Genomic DNA, 17,965 nt, shown 5'->3' on the forward strand with positions numbered 1-17,965 from the left:
TCTGAATCCAACTCAATGATGTTTAGAGTTTAATGAACAATGACAACAACCAAGCAAGTGAATAAAAATACATTTAAATGTATCTTACCTTAGTAAAATATTCATTAAATAATACAGAAATGCCATTTTAGTCAAATCTTCACCATGTGTTATTACTCAGTTCTGTCCAGAAAATTTGTTTATTACATTTCTATACATCCCATTAACCAAAGCACTCTGGGCTGTTTATAAGAAACAGCTAAAAATCATAAAATACAATGACATAGTAAAGAATAATGTAAAAAACATAAACTTAAAACCGAAGAAAACCAATGGAGTAACCAAGATAAAAGCCAACAGCAATGCAAAGATCTAAAATTCACTCAAGCAGAAAGTTGTCATTTAATATATTAAGAAGCTTGAATCTTGCGTCCTCTATCCTGCTTAAAATTGTTACATTTACCTCCAATATTTAATGATTTTAAAAAAAAACTTGCTCAATTCATGTTTTGTTTTATTTTACATACAAATAGTCTAAACTCATAGTTGTAGTAGTGGTTTGAAAACATTGTTATACTGGAGATTGATTCAATTCTAACTTTCATTCATTTCTTTTTTGTAAGCAAGAATTAAAATGATGGCATGGTTGTAAATCTTTTTTGTAAATGTTTCATTTGTGTTTAAAACACATGTCTTTAAAGTTCAACTTACATTGTGCCCGTGATTGAGGTGCCAGCAGGTTGATCCAGAGAAGTGTGGCAGCATAGTTGTGAATGCCCCATCCCATACCTGGAAATATATTGATGATTCAATTTTCAACAATGTAAGCCACAGCAATACAGTTCTAGAACTAATTTTATACTGGATATCTCTATATCAAAAAAGCAAATCTAAAGGAAATGACTATAGGAAACCTTTGAGATACTAAGAGCATGATCACATATTCTCAAAGATCATAAGAGTGGTGTATTAGGTTTCCGTTTTTATGTGACTATAGGCCCAAAATGTGACTCCTCCTAAGAACCAGAGTTAGTAAAATAGATTTGCCAACTCAGCTGTATGTCTTGCACTTCCCAATGCCCCTGATGGCAAACCCATACATAACGCTACCGTGAGCTATTGCAGGTACCAACACTCAATTTTGTATGCCACCTTCTGTTGCCCTTGCAGTTTTCTGTATTGTATTTATTTATTACACTTTTAGTACAATTTTATACATAACATTTATACAAATTTATGTAGCTAATGTCAGTGCCAGCTTCAGGTTTGTGAGGGTACTTGGAGAAGGCACCCTCACTGGCCCCTTCTCTCAGCTAGTCTAACTTCTCGTTGGCTAAGTTTGCATAATCACAGGGGTGCAAAACCTGATGCACGGTGTGGCGAGGGTGGCTTTGTACACACCGTACAACCCACAACTTGCAGTAGGGGTTGTGGGATAGGCACAAAGCCACTCCTGGTTCTGCACCACCCACCGGGTTCTGAAAACATGGCAACCCGCACTGCATCTTGGGTCATTACATAAAACACCATTGCATGACTGACTGTCATGCAAAGTGGGGAAAGAACCACTGATGGGTTCTTTCACCCCTGCAATTCTGCCGCCTAGCTACTGTCATTGTCACCACTTTATATTGCTCCTCATCCTCTTTCTCATCACTGGAACACTTGGTTGTTGGACAGGCATAGATCCGATGCATAAACAAGCAGTGGAATCTGTCAGGTTTCTGGGTGAGTGAGCCAAAAAATGACTAGAGGTTTTTCTGCCATTATGACACACAAGGAGAAATCCAGATTAGCTAGTGGTATTTTCAAGGCTTGGGGCCAGGTTATCTGAAGGAACGCCTCCTCCCATATGTACCTGCCCGGACCCTAAGGTCATCCTCAGGGGTCCTTCTCCGTGAGCCCCTGCCAAAGGTAGTGAGGTAGGTGGCTACCAGGAGGAGGGCCTTCTCTGCTGTGGCACCCCCGCTGTGGAATGAGCTCCCGAAGGAGGTTCGCTTGGCACCTACATTATATGCTTTTAGACGCCAGGTGAAGACCTTTTTATTCTCCCAACATTTTAACAATCTATAAATTTTAAATAACATGGTTTTAAATTTGTAATTTTGCATTGCTGCTGTTTTTATCTGGTTGAGTTTTTATATTGTATTTTATATTATGGTTTTATACTGTTGTTTTATACTTTGAATGTTTTTAATTTTTGTGAACCGCCCAGAGAGCTCCAGCTATTGGGCGGTATAGAAATGTAATAAATAAATAAATAAGGCCAAAGTGATTATTGCACCAACAGTCAGGTGACTAATTAGGAGCAGCTGGAATGGTTTGCTGACTCACGAAGAGTGTGGTAAAGCTGTTGCAATAATACCACATGGTAAGAATGTCACCAACTGGTTGGCTCAGATGACTATAAAGAAGAATCTGGATTATGGACAGTGTGGGGAAGAAGGTTTAGGTTTAGAGTGGAGAATCATTGTGTATATTGCTGTAAATTGCTGCTGCTGCACTGCCACGCTGTATGATACTGCACAGTAAAGAACTTAGGTGAGCACCACTGATCTTTGCCTGTGTGGCCTTTCATCTTGAATTAGCTTCTTTGTCTTGACGCTGGACTTCCTGAAAAACTCTGCAACGGTGGGTTGCATGCTGTACTAGCTCTAAAAAGTGCATTACTATACTTACCACGTCAGAATCTACTGCCCCTCCTTCTCATCACCGCTGTTGCCTGTGCTGGAATGAGAGACAGTTGAACAAGCAGGCTGCAATGAGAAGGGGGCTCTTGACACTGGGCCTCTGCTGGGATGTGGACTATCAGCAAGTACTTGACCCTTGATGACAGACTTAGCTAATGTGTTGAGAATCGGATGCCACTGAGCATATGCATGACTCTAGGAGCATTCCTTTACCCTTCCAATTATGTGGAAGCAAGAACTCTGCAGTCTACCAGAAATCCAAAGGTGGTCGTACTATACTCACAAATTATTTACACTTGTGAGATACAAGACCTTGTTTCAATTGATTTTTCACTTCTGCTGTGTGACCTCAGTAACACTGAATGGATAATAGGGAACATTATGTAGCATGACCCAAACTTCACCATAAATTCACTGTCAGGGTGAGCCTCAGTCTAGCATGAGCTGGGAGTTCCGCTACCAGTCAGATACTGGTCTAAATGGGCCAAAGTCATGGCTCAATATAAGCAAAGCTTCAAATTTTTTGCCCCCGAGTTCTTCCTCCTTGCAGAGTGAGTCTGAGGCCACAGCTAGAGGGGGCTTTATCCTGGGGCAATCTCCAGGATCATCCCTGTGCATTCACATGATGCACAAGGGATCCCGGGATCAGGGAGAGATGATCCCCCCCTTGCCCCACGATCTCGCCCTACACTTTAGGCCCACTTTTTCCATGGTCTTGGGCTGATCCCGAGACCGTGGAACCTGTGGGCTGGTGTCACGGTTTGTCCCAGCTCCTCGCGGTTACTCATGAGGAGCCGGGACCCATGCACAGGGTGCAGAGCTCCTCAGCTCCATTGGGGGTGGGGTGGGGGGAGTGGGAATTTTTTTTTAAATAAAAAAACACTTATCTTTTGTGCACGACCGCTCGTGCGCTCCTTCCTCTTTAAAAAAGAAACAGAAACAAAATGGCGGGTGCGACATCCTCCCCCTTCAAGGTCGTCACACACCATGTGTAAACAGAAAGGGAGATCTCATGATAAAAATATCACGAGATCTTCACCCCTCCATCATGCTAGACTGGTAGATCTAGCTGAGGCCTGAGATTCATCTATTCCTCTCCTTGCAAACTACATTTCCCACTTAGGCCCAAATGTTTTGATAATAAATGTATCTTTGCATTTAGCATGCAAGGCTTTTAAAAATGTGAATTGTATCAGCAGACAAGGGACTGATAACTAATCTGCCTAAGGGAGGATTTTAACCCATCCCCCTTGCTGCACCCTTGAGGAAAATCAAGACTGGATTCATACTTGCATTGTGTGCAGGGAAATCCCTCATTGGTTCCTCTGGGGATTTCCTCCCTACAACACAAAAAAGGAACCAAAAAGTGCAGTTGTAAATCTGGTAATTAATAACATAAGAACATATAAGAAGTCAAAGTGGCAACAGATGAAGAGTAGAAAGAGGGATCCCTATCCTGGAAGGACACAAACAGATAGTGGAAATTAAACAAGGTGGACACATTATTATTATTATTATTATTATTATTATTATTATTATTATTATATCAAGTGAGACTTAGAACAAAATGTTCCAGTATATCTTCACTCCCTAAGAGGAATGCTCTTGTTCTGGGTTCTATACAGACAGCTATGCCCTCCTTCAGGATACTATAAGGGTTCAAGCAGGCAAATTCACTCCCCAGAAGTTTTCTTTCCCAAATGATAATTAAGATTCCATAAATTCTGGAGCCTGTGGGCATGACCAGTCCTCACTGGGCTGCACCCTTTTTGAATTTAAGAAAAATGTTTTGTACTCCTGCATACCTCAGGATACATCTGAGCATGCTGATACTTCTGTCTTGGTTCTCAGTGGCTACAATCCTATTGATACTCTGTTCTGGTTATAATAAGAGTATAACTATATCTGTTATGAAGGTAAACTTTTTATCAAATATTCTCTAACTAGAAGCAAACATTCTTAAGAAACTTTCCCTAACACATCTACTCAGCATCCAGTAAGAAAAAAAGAAAGAAAAAAGAACCTCTAGCAATCTGTAATTGTGTTGGTGAGTGAATATATGCTCTCAGTGCCAGCTCCAGGTTTTTGAGGGCCCTCAACTTCAATGAGTCTACATGACTACATTATTTCTCACACTCTTTCTCATCTTTGCTAGCACTTACTTGCTTGCTTGACAGGTAGAGAACCAGTGAGCAAGTAGGCAACAGTGGCATCTACTGCTCCTGCTTCTCATCATCACTGTTGTTTGGGCCAGAGCAAGAGGAAGGTGGAGAAGCAGGTTGAAATGAGGAGCAACTTCAGTGGACCTCCACTGGGATGTGGGCCCTCAGCAAGTGCCCAATGATGCCTACCTTTGACGCTTGCCCTGGATGTTCTGGAAGTGAACCTTGTTGTGATATTAAGGATGTTTAAAGTGCACAAGTGTCCCTATTTTCAATTATACTGGAAAGTATTTATGCATAACGCCTCTCCCGACATGAACCTACCCGTACATCTAGGTCCTCCTCCAAGTGCCTACTCTGAGGGAAGCTCAGAGGATGGCAACAAAGGAGAGGGCCTTTTCAGTGGTGGCCCCCCAATTATGTAATGATCTCCCCAATGAGGCTCGCCTGGCGCCAACATTGTTATTTTTTCGGCGCCAGGTAAAGACTTTTCTCTTCTCCCATGCATTTAACAGCATTTAACAACACTAAGTTTGTTTGTATTTTAACAGACCCCAGAACTGTTGTTTTTAAATGGATACCATTGTTTTTATACTGTTGTTTTTATGTTTTTGATGGTTTTAAATTTTGTATACTTTTTTTTAATGTTCGCTGTTTTTAACTCTTGTAAACCGCCCAGAGAGCTTCCGCTATAGGGCGGTACGTAAATTTAATAAATAAATAAATAAATAAATATAGTGCTGCTGATTTAATTTCTTTCCCATCTGCTCTAAAATCTTGGAATAGGTTACACATCTTTTTAGGGCAGTCAGTTGATTAATCGTGGCATGTTCACACAATGGATTGATTGATCAATCTATAATTGCTCATTTAATAAATGTACATATTCCAAAATTTAAATATATGGCTTTTTGAAGGAAGTATGAAATAATATACAATTTCACCAGCATTAGCTACCTCTTTATTTTGAATGGAAAGGCTATTTTTAATATTTTCTTTTTCACTTCCTATTATACAAGCACAGTTCCACCACCACCCCACCACCAGTGATTAAAACTGGCTTCCATAAACCAATCAACTAAAGCCTTAGTTCCAGAACCTACAGATAAAACTGATTACATATGGAAGCCCTAATAGTCTCACATCCACTTTGGCCTGTGTTTTCTTCAAGGCTACTACCTAGCAATTTCCATGGCTGGTTCAAACTTGTTCCACTTAGGTAAGAAATTAGATAAGCTGGAGGAAACATCAGTGATCTCTGATAAGTTCATGCGTGCACTCTAATCATGTAGAAAATCGTCAAGAGGCTAAAATTTTGCCTCTCGGTAGGTTTGAAAGCTAAACAGAAAAGAGACAGACTGTTCTTCAACAGTAAAAAAAAACCACTTTTCAAATAAAGATCAAATTTCTGATAACTGAAAAATAGCAAGTCATATATATGAATCTGTTCTATTGCACTCTTGGTCAAAAAGAGGAGTACAGTAAAGAACTGCACATGAAGATAGCTTTGGCTAACATTTTTCAGTTTTGCTGCAATTTGTTTTCACACAAGTATTTGCAGAACAAGATTGGTTACTGAGATACTTCCCTTTCTTTTTCCATTTGCTAAGTTTTCCCCACACTAAAGTTGATCCCTTGTACATTTCTTGAATGTATCTCCATTAGGGCTATTTTGCCATTCTAAAATAACATCCAATGACAGGAGCTTGGTATGGAGGGCACAGATCTTGCACTACAGTGATGCACAGAACTGCAAATTTTAGAACTTTGTAAAAATGTAGGATGGTCATAGTAACATCTCTCAAACAGGAAAAAACAGGGTTCAGTGGATAAGGTTCATTGGTTTAGATGTCCATTGGTTTAGATGTTGAAGGAGTCTCAGTTTTTAGGGAGTGTGATTAAGGCTTCAATCCTATACACAGTCTCTTGGGGAAAGACCAAGGCAGGATCTACACTACTGCTTTATAACAGTATTGAAGTGCACTGACAATTGTTGGGGCCCACTGACACATTCCATTTTCAAACCACTTTCATAATGTTATATCCTTCTTTGTGTAGACCTGGCCCAACTGAATGCAATGGATTCCATTGTAAGATATTACAAGCCAAAACACTTCAGGTTAAATGCAGTGTGTATTGGATTGTTTGTTATTTTCCTGAGTGTGTGGGAGGACCAAGTGTACAGACATTTAGTATTTGTGGGTACTGAAACTTTGAAGGAGCTATTGAGAATGCACATACTAGCCATTCCCCTAGATGGTGAACCATGCATTGCACTACCCATGTCCCTTGGATAATTTGTGATGGACAGCAGTCAAGGGATCCTTCCGTAAGGACAGGAACCCTGATAGACCAGGATTCACATACCTATGGAGAGCCCTTCACATATACATTCATACTCACCTGGGCTTCTTTCAGATTGACAATGATCATACAGTGGCTGGGGGCATGGCTGGCTGGCATGCATGCATGCATGTCTGTCACTGTCTATGGTACCAAATGCCTGAATAGGGATATCAAGTATCCATGTATGATGTGAGTTCAAAACAGGAAAGAAAAAGAAACTGGCTGCAACTGTGAGGATGAAGTCTTCCTCAAGCTTAACTACAGTGTTGGGGAAGTGTTCATCCAGGAACCTTGATTAAAACCATTTTCATGTGGGTACCAGTTTGAGCCTGTGCTTTTCCCACCTTCTACAGATAATAGGAAGTCTCCAGCTTACTGGAGCCAAAGGGAGCTTGTCCTGCAGCTCTTGGGAGCCTATGGCATTCTATTAGGTGGTATAGAAATGCAATCAATCAATCAATCAATAAAGTGGGGCAGTATCCTTTGGTTTTTAGAAGAGAAAATGATGATGGCAGCAACAAAATGGATTGTGGTTCTGTGAAAATAAGACTAAGGTTGAAATCCTATGCATGTCTGCTCAGCTGTAAGTCCTACTGAGTTCATTGGGATGCACACCCAAGTGAGTGTCTATAGGATTGCAGCCTTGAATACTCGGCTTCATTCTATGACACACTCATTCTGAGGCAGTTAAATTTTCATGTCTCTCTTTACTGAGAGCTATAAAGATGTTTTATTATACCAAGGGATATCATTTGTTGGAACCAACCTTAAAAGTTTTTGCCGCTAAAACAATTTGAAATAGCTCTATTAAATTTAATTTGATATGATCCAAAATATGTTTCTGTGTGTACTACTTACAATCCCCAGATAGTACACCTGGTATATTACTTAGAACTGAAGTATATCTTCCTCCTTTAAAAGCATATACTCATACATTCATGTTTCTGTACTGGAAATAACTCTTGCGAATATCCAACCAAACTTTTGCAGAACTATATTTTTTAGACTTAGACAGCTGGGCACTATTCTTTAACTGTTTGATATCAAGTTATTCAATTTCCCTTTTAAGATCATCTCAGGATGCCTCTGATCATAAGATCCACAATGTATTTTTTTGCTGTAAAAGCCAAAATGTAATCACCTATTTGTAATGGCCATTGGCTATAAACAATACAATTTCATTGACTGACTGACTATATACTCTCTCATCTCAGTTCACAAATATTCCCTCCCTGAAACCCTAGAGATATAAAACTGCTTGCCACTGTTTCCACAGTTCAATGGAAAAATTGACAGAGAAGCTACAGCTTCAGTAAGCTTCACTGAACTCCTATCTCTTTTCATCTCTCCCACAGGGGCTTCCATTCCTCTTCATCTCTGCATCTGCTCCTGCAGTGTGCCATCCATAATGTCAGTCCCTGCAAGTCCCTTTTCATCACTTCTGAATCACTCCCAGTAGCGAATAAGTGACAATAGGGTCAATTAAGAGGCTTTTCAGATCAACGCCTCTTTTTGATCTAAGGGATCTTGTAATATTTCTGGATAGGATTAAAAAAAAATGATAGAAAAGAAGGAACCTGTGAACGCCTATACGATTCATGGGAGTTAAGTCAAGGCTGTAGACCTTGTGAACATTTATCCCTTCAAAAAATTTCATTGCAGCATAGATAGTCTTGGAGCATTGATCTGCACAGTACAAGGGATTAAATAAAGAAAACATATTTTTTTAAAAAAAAATCGTACTGGCTTTGACCACATCTGGGTAATGGGCCAGTATTGTTGATGGATATCAATAACAGCATGAAGCAAACCTATAACATGTGGCCTTGATGGCAACTACATTTTCTAAAGAGCTGTTCAACAGCCATGGTTAAGACCTGGCATGAGATATTAGCATGACTCAGATGTAATGAGAAAACATTGTTTCCTACTAAATGAACACATCAGAGCAACCCTCAGGCTCACACACTCCCTTTCCTCTCTCCTTCTCTTTTGCATGCCAGAAAGGAAGATTGGAAGCATGTTTCTGGTTTTATAGTAACCATAGTCTCCCATAACATCTGAACTCAGGAAACTGAGGTTAGTTTTAACAATAGTTAATGAGCAATCAAGGATCATTAAACATATATCATGGTTTTATCCTAACTTGTTATCATTAACCATAGATTAAATAACCTATGGACAAGTTTGGACATCACTGCGGTTTGCTTAAATTGGAAGCAAATGTTTCTGTTCTCTTCCTCATGGGAGCAGGGGATGGGATGGGAGTGCAAGCCAAGGTTTGCTGCTGCTTGTTCATGTAGTGAGAAACCATGGGCCATTGTGAACCCAACAATACAGAGTCTTGTGGCACTTTGAAGACTCCATGGCATTTGAGCTGCGGAATCCCGCAAGATACTCTCTTATCCTCGATGTTTTTTAATATCAGTACAAAGCTGCTGCTGGATAAAGTCAACCAGGGATTTGGAGTAAGGTATCATCAGCACGCTGATTAAACAAAACTATTTTTATTTGTCATCACATTTAGGTGAGGCTGTGGAGAAGTTGAACTATTGTTTGGATTTGTCAATAATGCGCTGGATGGCCAATAAATTGATGTGGAATTCTGACAATATGTAGGCCATTTCTACACCTGCCTTCTTTCCCGGGATCATCCAAATGCCACATAGGGGATCCCGGGGGCAGGCAGGGATGATCCCTCCATTTTTCTAGGATAATCCTTAGGTGTAGAAAGGGCCATAGACACTGTAGGTAGGTGGTTCCTTAGTCTGGGAAGCTGGTGTTCAACATATTCTGGATGGTGTTGAGTTCCCCTAATGGAACAGGTGCACAGCTTGGAGGTCCTCTTGCATCCAACATTGCCTTTTGAGGCACAAGTGGCCTCCTTGGCTCTAAACACCTTTTACCACCTTTGTCTGGTTTGTCAGCTATGCCCTTTCCTGGATATGGATAGTCGGGCTGCCCTGATCCATGCTCTGATAATCCATGCTCTGATAATCCATGCTCTGATAATCCATGCTCTGTAATGCATTATAGGCGGGGCTTTCCTTGAAAACAGTCTGGAAGCTTCAACTAGTACAGAATATATCTGGTTTGTCTAGGTAGAGCCATATTACATCAGTTCTGAAGAAGCTACATTGACTGCCTATTCTCTACTGTGCACAATTCAAAGGGCTTACTTTTAAATCATTAAAAGGCTTGGCATTCAAATATCTGAACGTGTCCCATATTACTTTGCCAATGCATTAAGATCATCAGAGGAGACCTTTCTCTCTGCTCCTTCTATAAGGCTGCAATCATATACACACTTAACTGGGAGTAAGCCCTATTGAAGTCAGAGGATCTTAAACTGAGTAGACATCCATAGGATTGCCTTGAAAAAGGTTCATTAATCAACTATGAAAGGGAGAACCTTCTCTAGGTTGGTCTCCCACCTTTGGAATGCTTTTCCATGGTGTCAATATTATACTCTTTTCAGTGCCCACTTAAAATCCTTTTATTTGCACAGGCATTCTAAAACAAATTTTGAAAAGTTTACATTTTTAAATTCAAAGTGGTATCTTTTCAGCTAGTTGAAATAGTTTTATGTCTCTCAATTCTATTGCTTGATGTTAAGATTTATGGTTATTTCTACTGTATTACTTTTAAGTCATTTCCCTGAAATCCTTATGGGGATGAAGCTGTGATTCATAAATGGTTAAAATAAATAAATAAATAAATAAATAAATAAGGCTGCAATCCAACAGAAAAGAAGTCCTACAACTCCCAGCATTCCCCAGCTAGCCATGCTTTTCAACTTGTTCACAAATTATCTGGAATAAAGAGTGAGCAGTGAAGTGTCCAAGTTTGCTGATGACACCCAATTATTTAGGGTGGTTAAAGCAAAAAGGGGTTGTGAGGAATTCCAAAAGGATCTCTCCAAGCTGGGAGAATGGGCACCCAACTTGCAAATGTGGTTCAATGTAAGCAAGTGTAAAGTGATGCACTTCAGGGCAAACCCCCCCCCCACCCCCCATCCCACCACACACACACAACTTCAAGTATAACATGATGAGATCTGAGCTGGCAGTGAGTGACCAAGAAAGAGATCTTGGAGCTGTGGTGGACAGTTTGATGAAAATCTCAACCCGTTATAGAGCCGCTTTAAAATAGGTAAACTCCATGTTCAGCATAAGTAGAAAACGAATTGAGAATAAAACTGCCATAATATCATACTGCTTTATACAAATCTATGGTACGACTACACTTGGAATATTGTGAACTGTTGTGGTCACCACACCTAAAAAAAATATTGTAGAGCTGGAAAAAGTGCAGAAGATGGCAACTAAAATATTTTTTTTATTTATTTAAGTATTTTTATGCTGCCATTCAGCCAAAAAAGGCTCTCATGGCGACTTACAAAAGTATTTCTTGACAGTCCCTGCCCACAGGCTTACAATCTAAAAGACATGACACAAAAGGAAAGGGGATTGGGAGGGAGGAGGAGGAGGGGGGAAAGGAAAGCAAATTCAGGCACTACAATCTTAGTTGGAAAGTTCAGCAGTTACAGGAGACAGCAGGAGGGAGGGGGCTCTCAGCTGGAGCTGGACCCAGGCACGGTGGAGAGATGCCTGGCTGCTGCTTCCTCCCTCACTGGTGGCCTCTGCAGTTACAGTTGGTAGCAGGAGGGAGGGGGCTCTCAGCTGGAGCTGGACCCAGGCACGGTGGAGAGATGCCTGGCTGCTGCTTCCTCCCTCACTGGTGGCCTCTGCAGTTACAGTTGGTAGCAGGAGGGAGGGGGCTCTCAGCTGGAGCTGGACCCAGGCACGGTGAAGAGATGCCTGGCTGCTGCTTCCTCCCTCACTGGTGGCCTCTGCAGTGACATATTCAAGGGGCTGGAGCAACTTCCCTATGAAGGAAGGTTACAACAGCTAGGATTGTTTAGTTTGGGGTGGGGGGAAGGAGGGGAAGGGAAGGCATGATAGAGATGTACAAAATTAGGCATGGTGTAGAGAATGTGGACAGGGAGACATTTTTCTCCCTCTATCATAATAGTAGAATCTCAGGTCATCCCATGAAGCTGATTGGTTAGAGATTCAGAACAGATAAAAGGAAGTACTTCTTCACACACTGCATAGTGCATAGTCAAACTATGGAATTCACTACTTCAAGATGTAGTGATGGCCACCAATTTGGATGGCTTTAAAAGGTGTTAGATAAGTTCCTGGAGGAAAAAGTTATCAGTAGCTACTAGCTGGCTATGTGTTACTTCCAGAGGCAGTAAGCCTATATACACCAGTTGCTGGGTTCCCAGTCAACCACTGTTTGGCCACTGTGTGAACAGAGTGCTGGACTAGATGGACCCATGGTCTGATCTTCTTATGTTCTTATGGTTGTTTATGGGTTCTTTAAATGATGTCATGATCCTCTAGCTTCTCTTCTGTTTTTTAGGAGCACTTTTTGGGGGTGGGGTTAGTGTGGGGGGAAATGGGGTGTTAGTTCTGATAGTGACAGAAAAGGTATTTTCCTACTTGTGTATGTGTGATGTTCCACTACAGCACAATACAACCTAAAGTTTATATAGCAGAAAAGCAAAGGCTCTTTGTGTAGAGCTCAGCTCTCAGTTCTGCGACAAACCAAAAAATAGATACAGTGATTAACAGCCTCATGTAGAAAGAACTCTTAGTTAAAGTAAGAACACAAGGTGATAAAATTGAAATAATTTGTGGAGGGGGATGCTTTGGGTGAGAAGATTGCATTTGTCTTTTTTTTCCAGTTTCTACAGAAGCTAGAACAAATCTGTGATATTTGTGATTATAGATTGAATCATAGAATCATAGAATCTTAGAATAGTAGAGTTGGAAGGGGCCTACAAGGCCATCGAGTCCAACCCCCTGCTCAATGCAGGAATCCACCCTAAAGCATCCCTGACAGATGGTTGCACCTTAAGCGCAGGTAAAAAAAGGAAAGGAATCTCTCGTGCAAGCACTTCAGTCATTGCTGACTCCTAGAGGGACACCTGCTTTCGCTGACGTTTTCTTGGCAGACTTTTTGTAGTGGAATGGTTTGCCATTGCCTTCCCCAGTCGCAGTTACCTTTCCCCCAGCTAGCTGAGTACTCATTTTACCGACCTCGGAAGGATGGAAGGCTGAGTCGACCTGAACCAGCTGCCTGAGAACCAGCTTCCGCTAGGATCGAACTCAGGCCATGGGGAGAGTTTCGGCTGCAGTAACTGCCGCTTATCACTCAGTGGCACACGAGGCTCTTAAGCACAGGTAACATATTCCAAAACCTTTCATCTGACATGCATTAAAACTTGAAGTATTGTTTTTAAATTCTTTGTTGGAAATTAGGGCTGTGCACGGACCCACCCACCCCGGATCCACTCCGGATTCTGATCCACAACATTTGGATCAGATCCACTCCACTTTGGGGTGAACCACCTCCGGTCCGCTCTGCTCTGATGCAGGGCTCCGGATCAGGATCAGAGCTCCATATTTTCTCCCCATAGACTTGCATTGAAAATTTCAAACACCTATAACTTTTTTAATTTTCAAGTTAGAAACATCAAAATGGGCACCATGAGAGCTTTCACATAGATCCGTATTCATGCCCATTTTGAAGGAAATTTGATGATGCCCTGAATTTTGGGGAATATTTAAAAGATTACCCCAATTTACAGAAATGCATGTATCTCCGTCATTTTTCCAGATACACACCTGCAACTGGCTACCATGAGAGCTTCCACATACATCCATATTCATGCCCATTTTGAAGGAAATCCGATCATGCCTTGATTTTGGGGGAATTTTTAAAGTTAAACCGAAATCAGAATCTTCCTCTCAGGTAATCATGTTAAAAGTGAACACAGGGAACTTCAAGGTAAAAAATTATTAAAGTGGGTGAGTGTACAGCACATAGTTGTTCGTGGAATAAACTCAGACCTTGCATTGCCATGCTTTGGTCGCAATACTTCTAAAAACTTAATTTCTTCCATGCCATCCACTCATACCTTGCAGTGCTGCATTGCCTATCTGTTATTTTACTTAGTATATTATTTAAGGTTGCGTGTGTGAGTTTGCTGGAACTACTGCTTCACCAATGCACTCAAAAAGTGACAAAAGTCCTACAAAAGACAAAGAAAAGTTACTAAGTATCCTGTTTTGCTTATTTCCCCCACCAATAAATAAATAAATATTGGGATTGGAGGGTGCTTCTAATGGGCTGATCAGTTATCACGACTGGGAGATGAACCTGTCAATCAATGCTGAAAAAAAGCAGGTTCCCCCTCCCGCTTTACCCATTCAATAAAAATTAATTGCAAGCAAACCGCACAACAAAAAATTCTGAAAATTGACGCAAATGTCCCCCAATAATCAATGTCTAAGCACAGTAATTTTCAGGGATCTAGCTTTAAAAACAAAGAGGTTATAGGCATTTCTTCACCCAATGCAATCCTATTGGGGGGGGATTCCAAAATGGCAGGTAAGCCCTGAAAACAAGTGGAGTGCTCCGCAAATGAGAGAACTGCTTCACAACGCTCTGCTGGCCACCCGACCCGATTCGAATTCACCATGGGCGGAGGTGAAGCAGGCCACTCCACTACTGCTTCTATGACCCTATTGGAAATGCCCATGGGCTTCCAACAATAAGGAAAGCAGCCCATCTTAACTTCTATTTTAAATCAAAGGAAACTATGATTCACCATGGCACACTACCCTTTCTTCAGAATTCATGTAATTCAGAGTAATTCAGAGTAATTTAATGACTCAGCTAATCAGCCGTTTTTATCAATTCCTCTTGGTTGATAAGGGGTTTGGAAACATTGTGTTATCTTATTTCTAGTGTAATAAAGCATTAAAATGTATGAAGAGGAGGGGAACAAAATGTAAGCTTTTTATCTTTCTGTACAAACTGATTAATAGTGCATGCATTTTATTTTATTTTTAATTAGACAAATCCATGGGAACAGCATCTGAAATAGTTATGAGTTGTAGTTCAGACTTGTTTTCAGGCTTTTGTAATAACCAGGCTGTCTATTTTACACTACCAAAAAAGCCAAGAGCAAACGGGTAGGAAAAAAGGATGTTTTAGCAAGAATAATGAATACAAGTAATACAAAATGTTGAAGAAAATGTAATCAGTAAGATTCATATTTTCATATGTGGTGGTCCTGTCCTATAGTTAGGGTGACCATATGGAAAAGGAGGACTGGGCTCCAGTATCTTTAACAGTTTATTGAAAAGGAAATTTCAGCAAGTGTCATTTGTATATATGGAAAACCTGGTGAAATTTCCTCTTCATCACAACAGTTAAAGCTGCAGGTGCCCTGCCCTCTTTTAAATCTGGTCACTCTAGTATAGCTCCCCCCCCCGCCCCCAAAAACTGAAATGAGGTCTCTGCTTTTCACCACTGTACAGAAATTAATGAGTTGACTCTGGCAATGAGGTTGCCTTGAATATGTTTCATGCATTCATGTGATGGGGCATTTAATTGTGCCCTCTTTTTAGGAGCATCTCATACAAGAGTGCTTGATTTATCACAGCTCTATACACTTAGAAATAAGTTCCACAGAGGTCAATAAACCAGCAAATGTACAGCTATGCCAATTTCACTGACTGCAGCCTTAGGTGTCCAATGGAAGAAGATGAACATAAATAATGAGTACTCAAAGGGGAAATGTTTTGAATAATCTATATACTGTATGTTTTCCCCAAACAGCATAGTGTGAAAAGTCAAAATCCTCTAATTTATTGAAACGTATATAGAAGTACGGGGAGGGTGTTGTTTTTTTTTAACCAAGTGCTTCTTATTAGCATGACAGTAGTCATATACTGTATATCATCCTTAGTAAGCACACAAGATTGTTTCATAATAAGAAAATGTTTTTTGACTGTCTAGACGAATAAAGCTTTATCTGCTGACAATGTTAAACAGATTCCACAGACCAAAAATCTATATCCACTACTTTAAGAGAAGTTGTGGCAGTAGATCTGAATGTCCTGCAGCTATAAATGATAATGGCTGCCCTTGTTTTCTCAGTGTATGTATTCCCTTCACTTTTAAATTACATTCTTTTCTTTTCTTTTCTCCCAATACAAATTATGATTCCAGGAGGCTTCGGCCAAGATGCACAACTGTAACATCTTAACAGTAGGGCAGGGGCCATTGCCACAAAATAATTGCTTCATTTCATGAAGAAGCTTGAGCGAGGACTTTTTAATAATACACTGTAGGATGTTTGCCACCCTGAATATTACACATCTGAAACTATTTCGGCATGTGGAACCTCTTCAAAACCTCCTGAAGAGATATTACATTTAAATATCCACAAAACCCTGTGGTGTAATAGGGTTTTGAGCATGTGCTGGTACATGCTGTTATTCTCAAGTGCAATTCAGCTAGGTGGCATCTGGGAGGAAATAGCCAGTCCACACACCTACTGACCTCCATTACATTACCACATGAACTGGGCTGCCAACACTTGCCTCTCTTAGGCACCACATGTGTGATGACTAGTAAAATTGGTGTGAGAATAGTGTCATTTGAGGTTCTACCAGGATGTCAGCAATTTTCATTCCACCACCAACCTGAGCTTAGACCAAACCACACAAGAGGTTCCCTTTCTGGATACTACTGTGCAACTATATCATGGGTATAGAAGCATCACCTTGGAAACATACTGATTGCTACACATACTTACATGTTTCCAACTTCAAAAATTTAATTGTCTACTGCCAAATGCTGCAATAAAATTCTGCCTGTTCGGACTCCAATGAATTACATTGGAAACATGTAAGTATGTGAGAGACTTATATCCTCAGAATTTACAAATAACAGAAGGACAAATTTACATTATCAATGAGCTGTAGACCATCCTGCACAATGACACTTCTCTTTCACAGGCCTTGGGAGGTAGGCCTTTTCATGCTTAGAGATTGCCATGCAACCTAAAACAACTACTCTCTAGCAACAACAGACCACTGCAACAATCCCAGATGCCAGCTTTGGACCCACATCAACTCCGGAACACTATTACAGGACATACCAATGTCATCCACAACATCAGGGGTTCATTCACCTTTTCATCTTCCAATCTGATAAGATACGTCATCATCTGCCAGCAATCTTCTTCTGAGTTATACATAGCTGGCCAATCTCTACACAAAAGAAGAAATGGACACAAATCTGACATCAGAAATGGCAATATTTTTTTAAAAAAAACAGTAGGGGAACATTTCAGGCTCCTAGGACACTCTGAGCTCCATCTGACTAGCGTTTTATTGCATGCTCGTTACTGGGCACTCACAGATTTTTGCAGGTCCCTCCCATAACGTTGTCTGCCTCCTGCGCACCTTCCACCCCTTCTTGCCTTCCTTGCACGACAAAAAAACTCCCCACAAACTCTGATATATTTCAAACATGGAAGTTGCTGCTCTCTCCTGCTGGGTGTAGGAGAAGCAGCCAACTGAATGGGCCTCGTGCTTGTTTACTTCCTCTTTTGAAAGAGGAAGTAACTGAGCAACGAAAACATGGGCAGAGAAGCGATGGTAGGGAGTGTGTTTCCCCCTGTGTGATGGATCTCTCTGTCGCTGACCTTAAAGTGGCCATTTCTAGCAGGGGGAAACTAGAATGAGAGACTGCTGAATTAACATGCATTCAAAGGTTCATTTCTATCTCCTCCAGTTGGAATTGGGACAATTTCATAGAATCATAGAATAGTAGAGTTAGAAGGGGCCTGTAAGGCCATCGAATCCAACCCCCCACTCAGTGCAGGAATCCACCCTAAAGCATCCCTGACAGATGGTT

This window comes from Elgaria multicarinata, chromosome 5, assembly GCF_023053635.1.
Source record: "Elgaria multicarinata webbii isolate HBS135686 ecotype San Diego chromosome 5, rElgMul1.1.pri, whole genome shotgun sequence".
NCBI classification, from domain to species: Eukaryota; Metazoa; Chordata; class Lepidosauria; order Squamata; family Anguidae; genus Elgaria; species Elgaria multicarinata.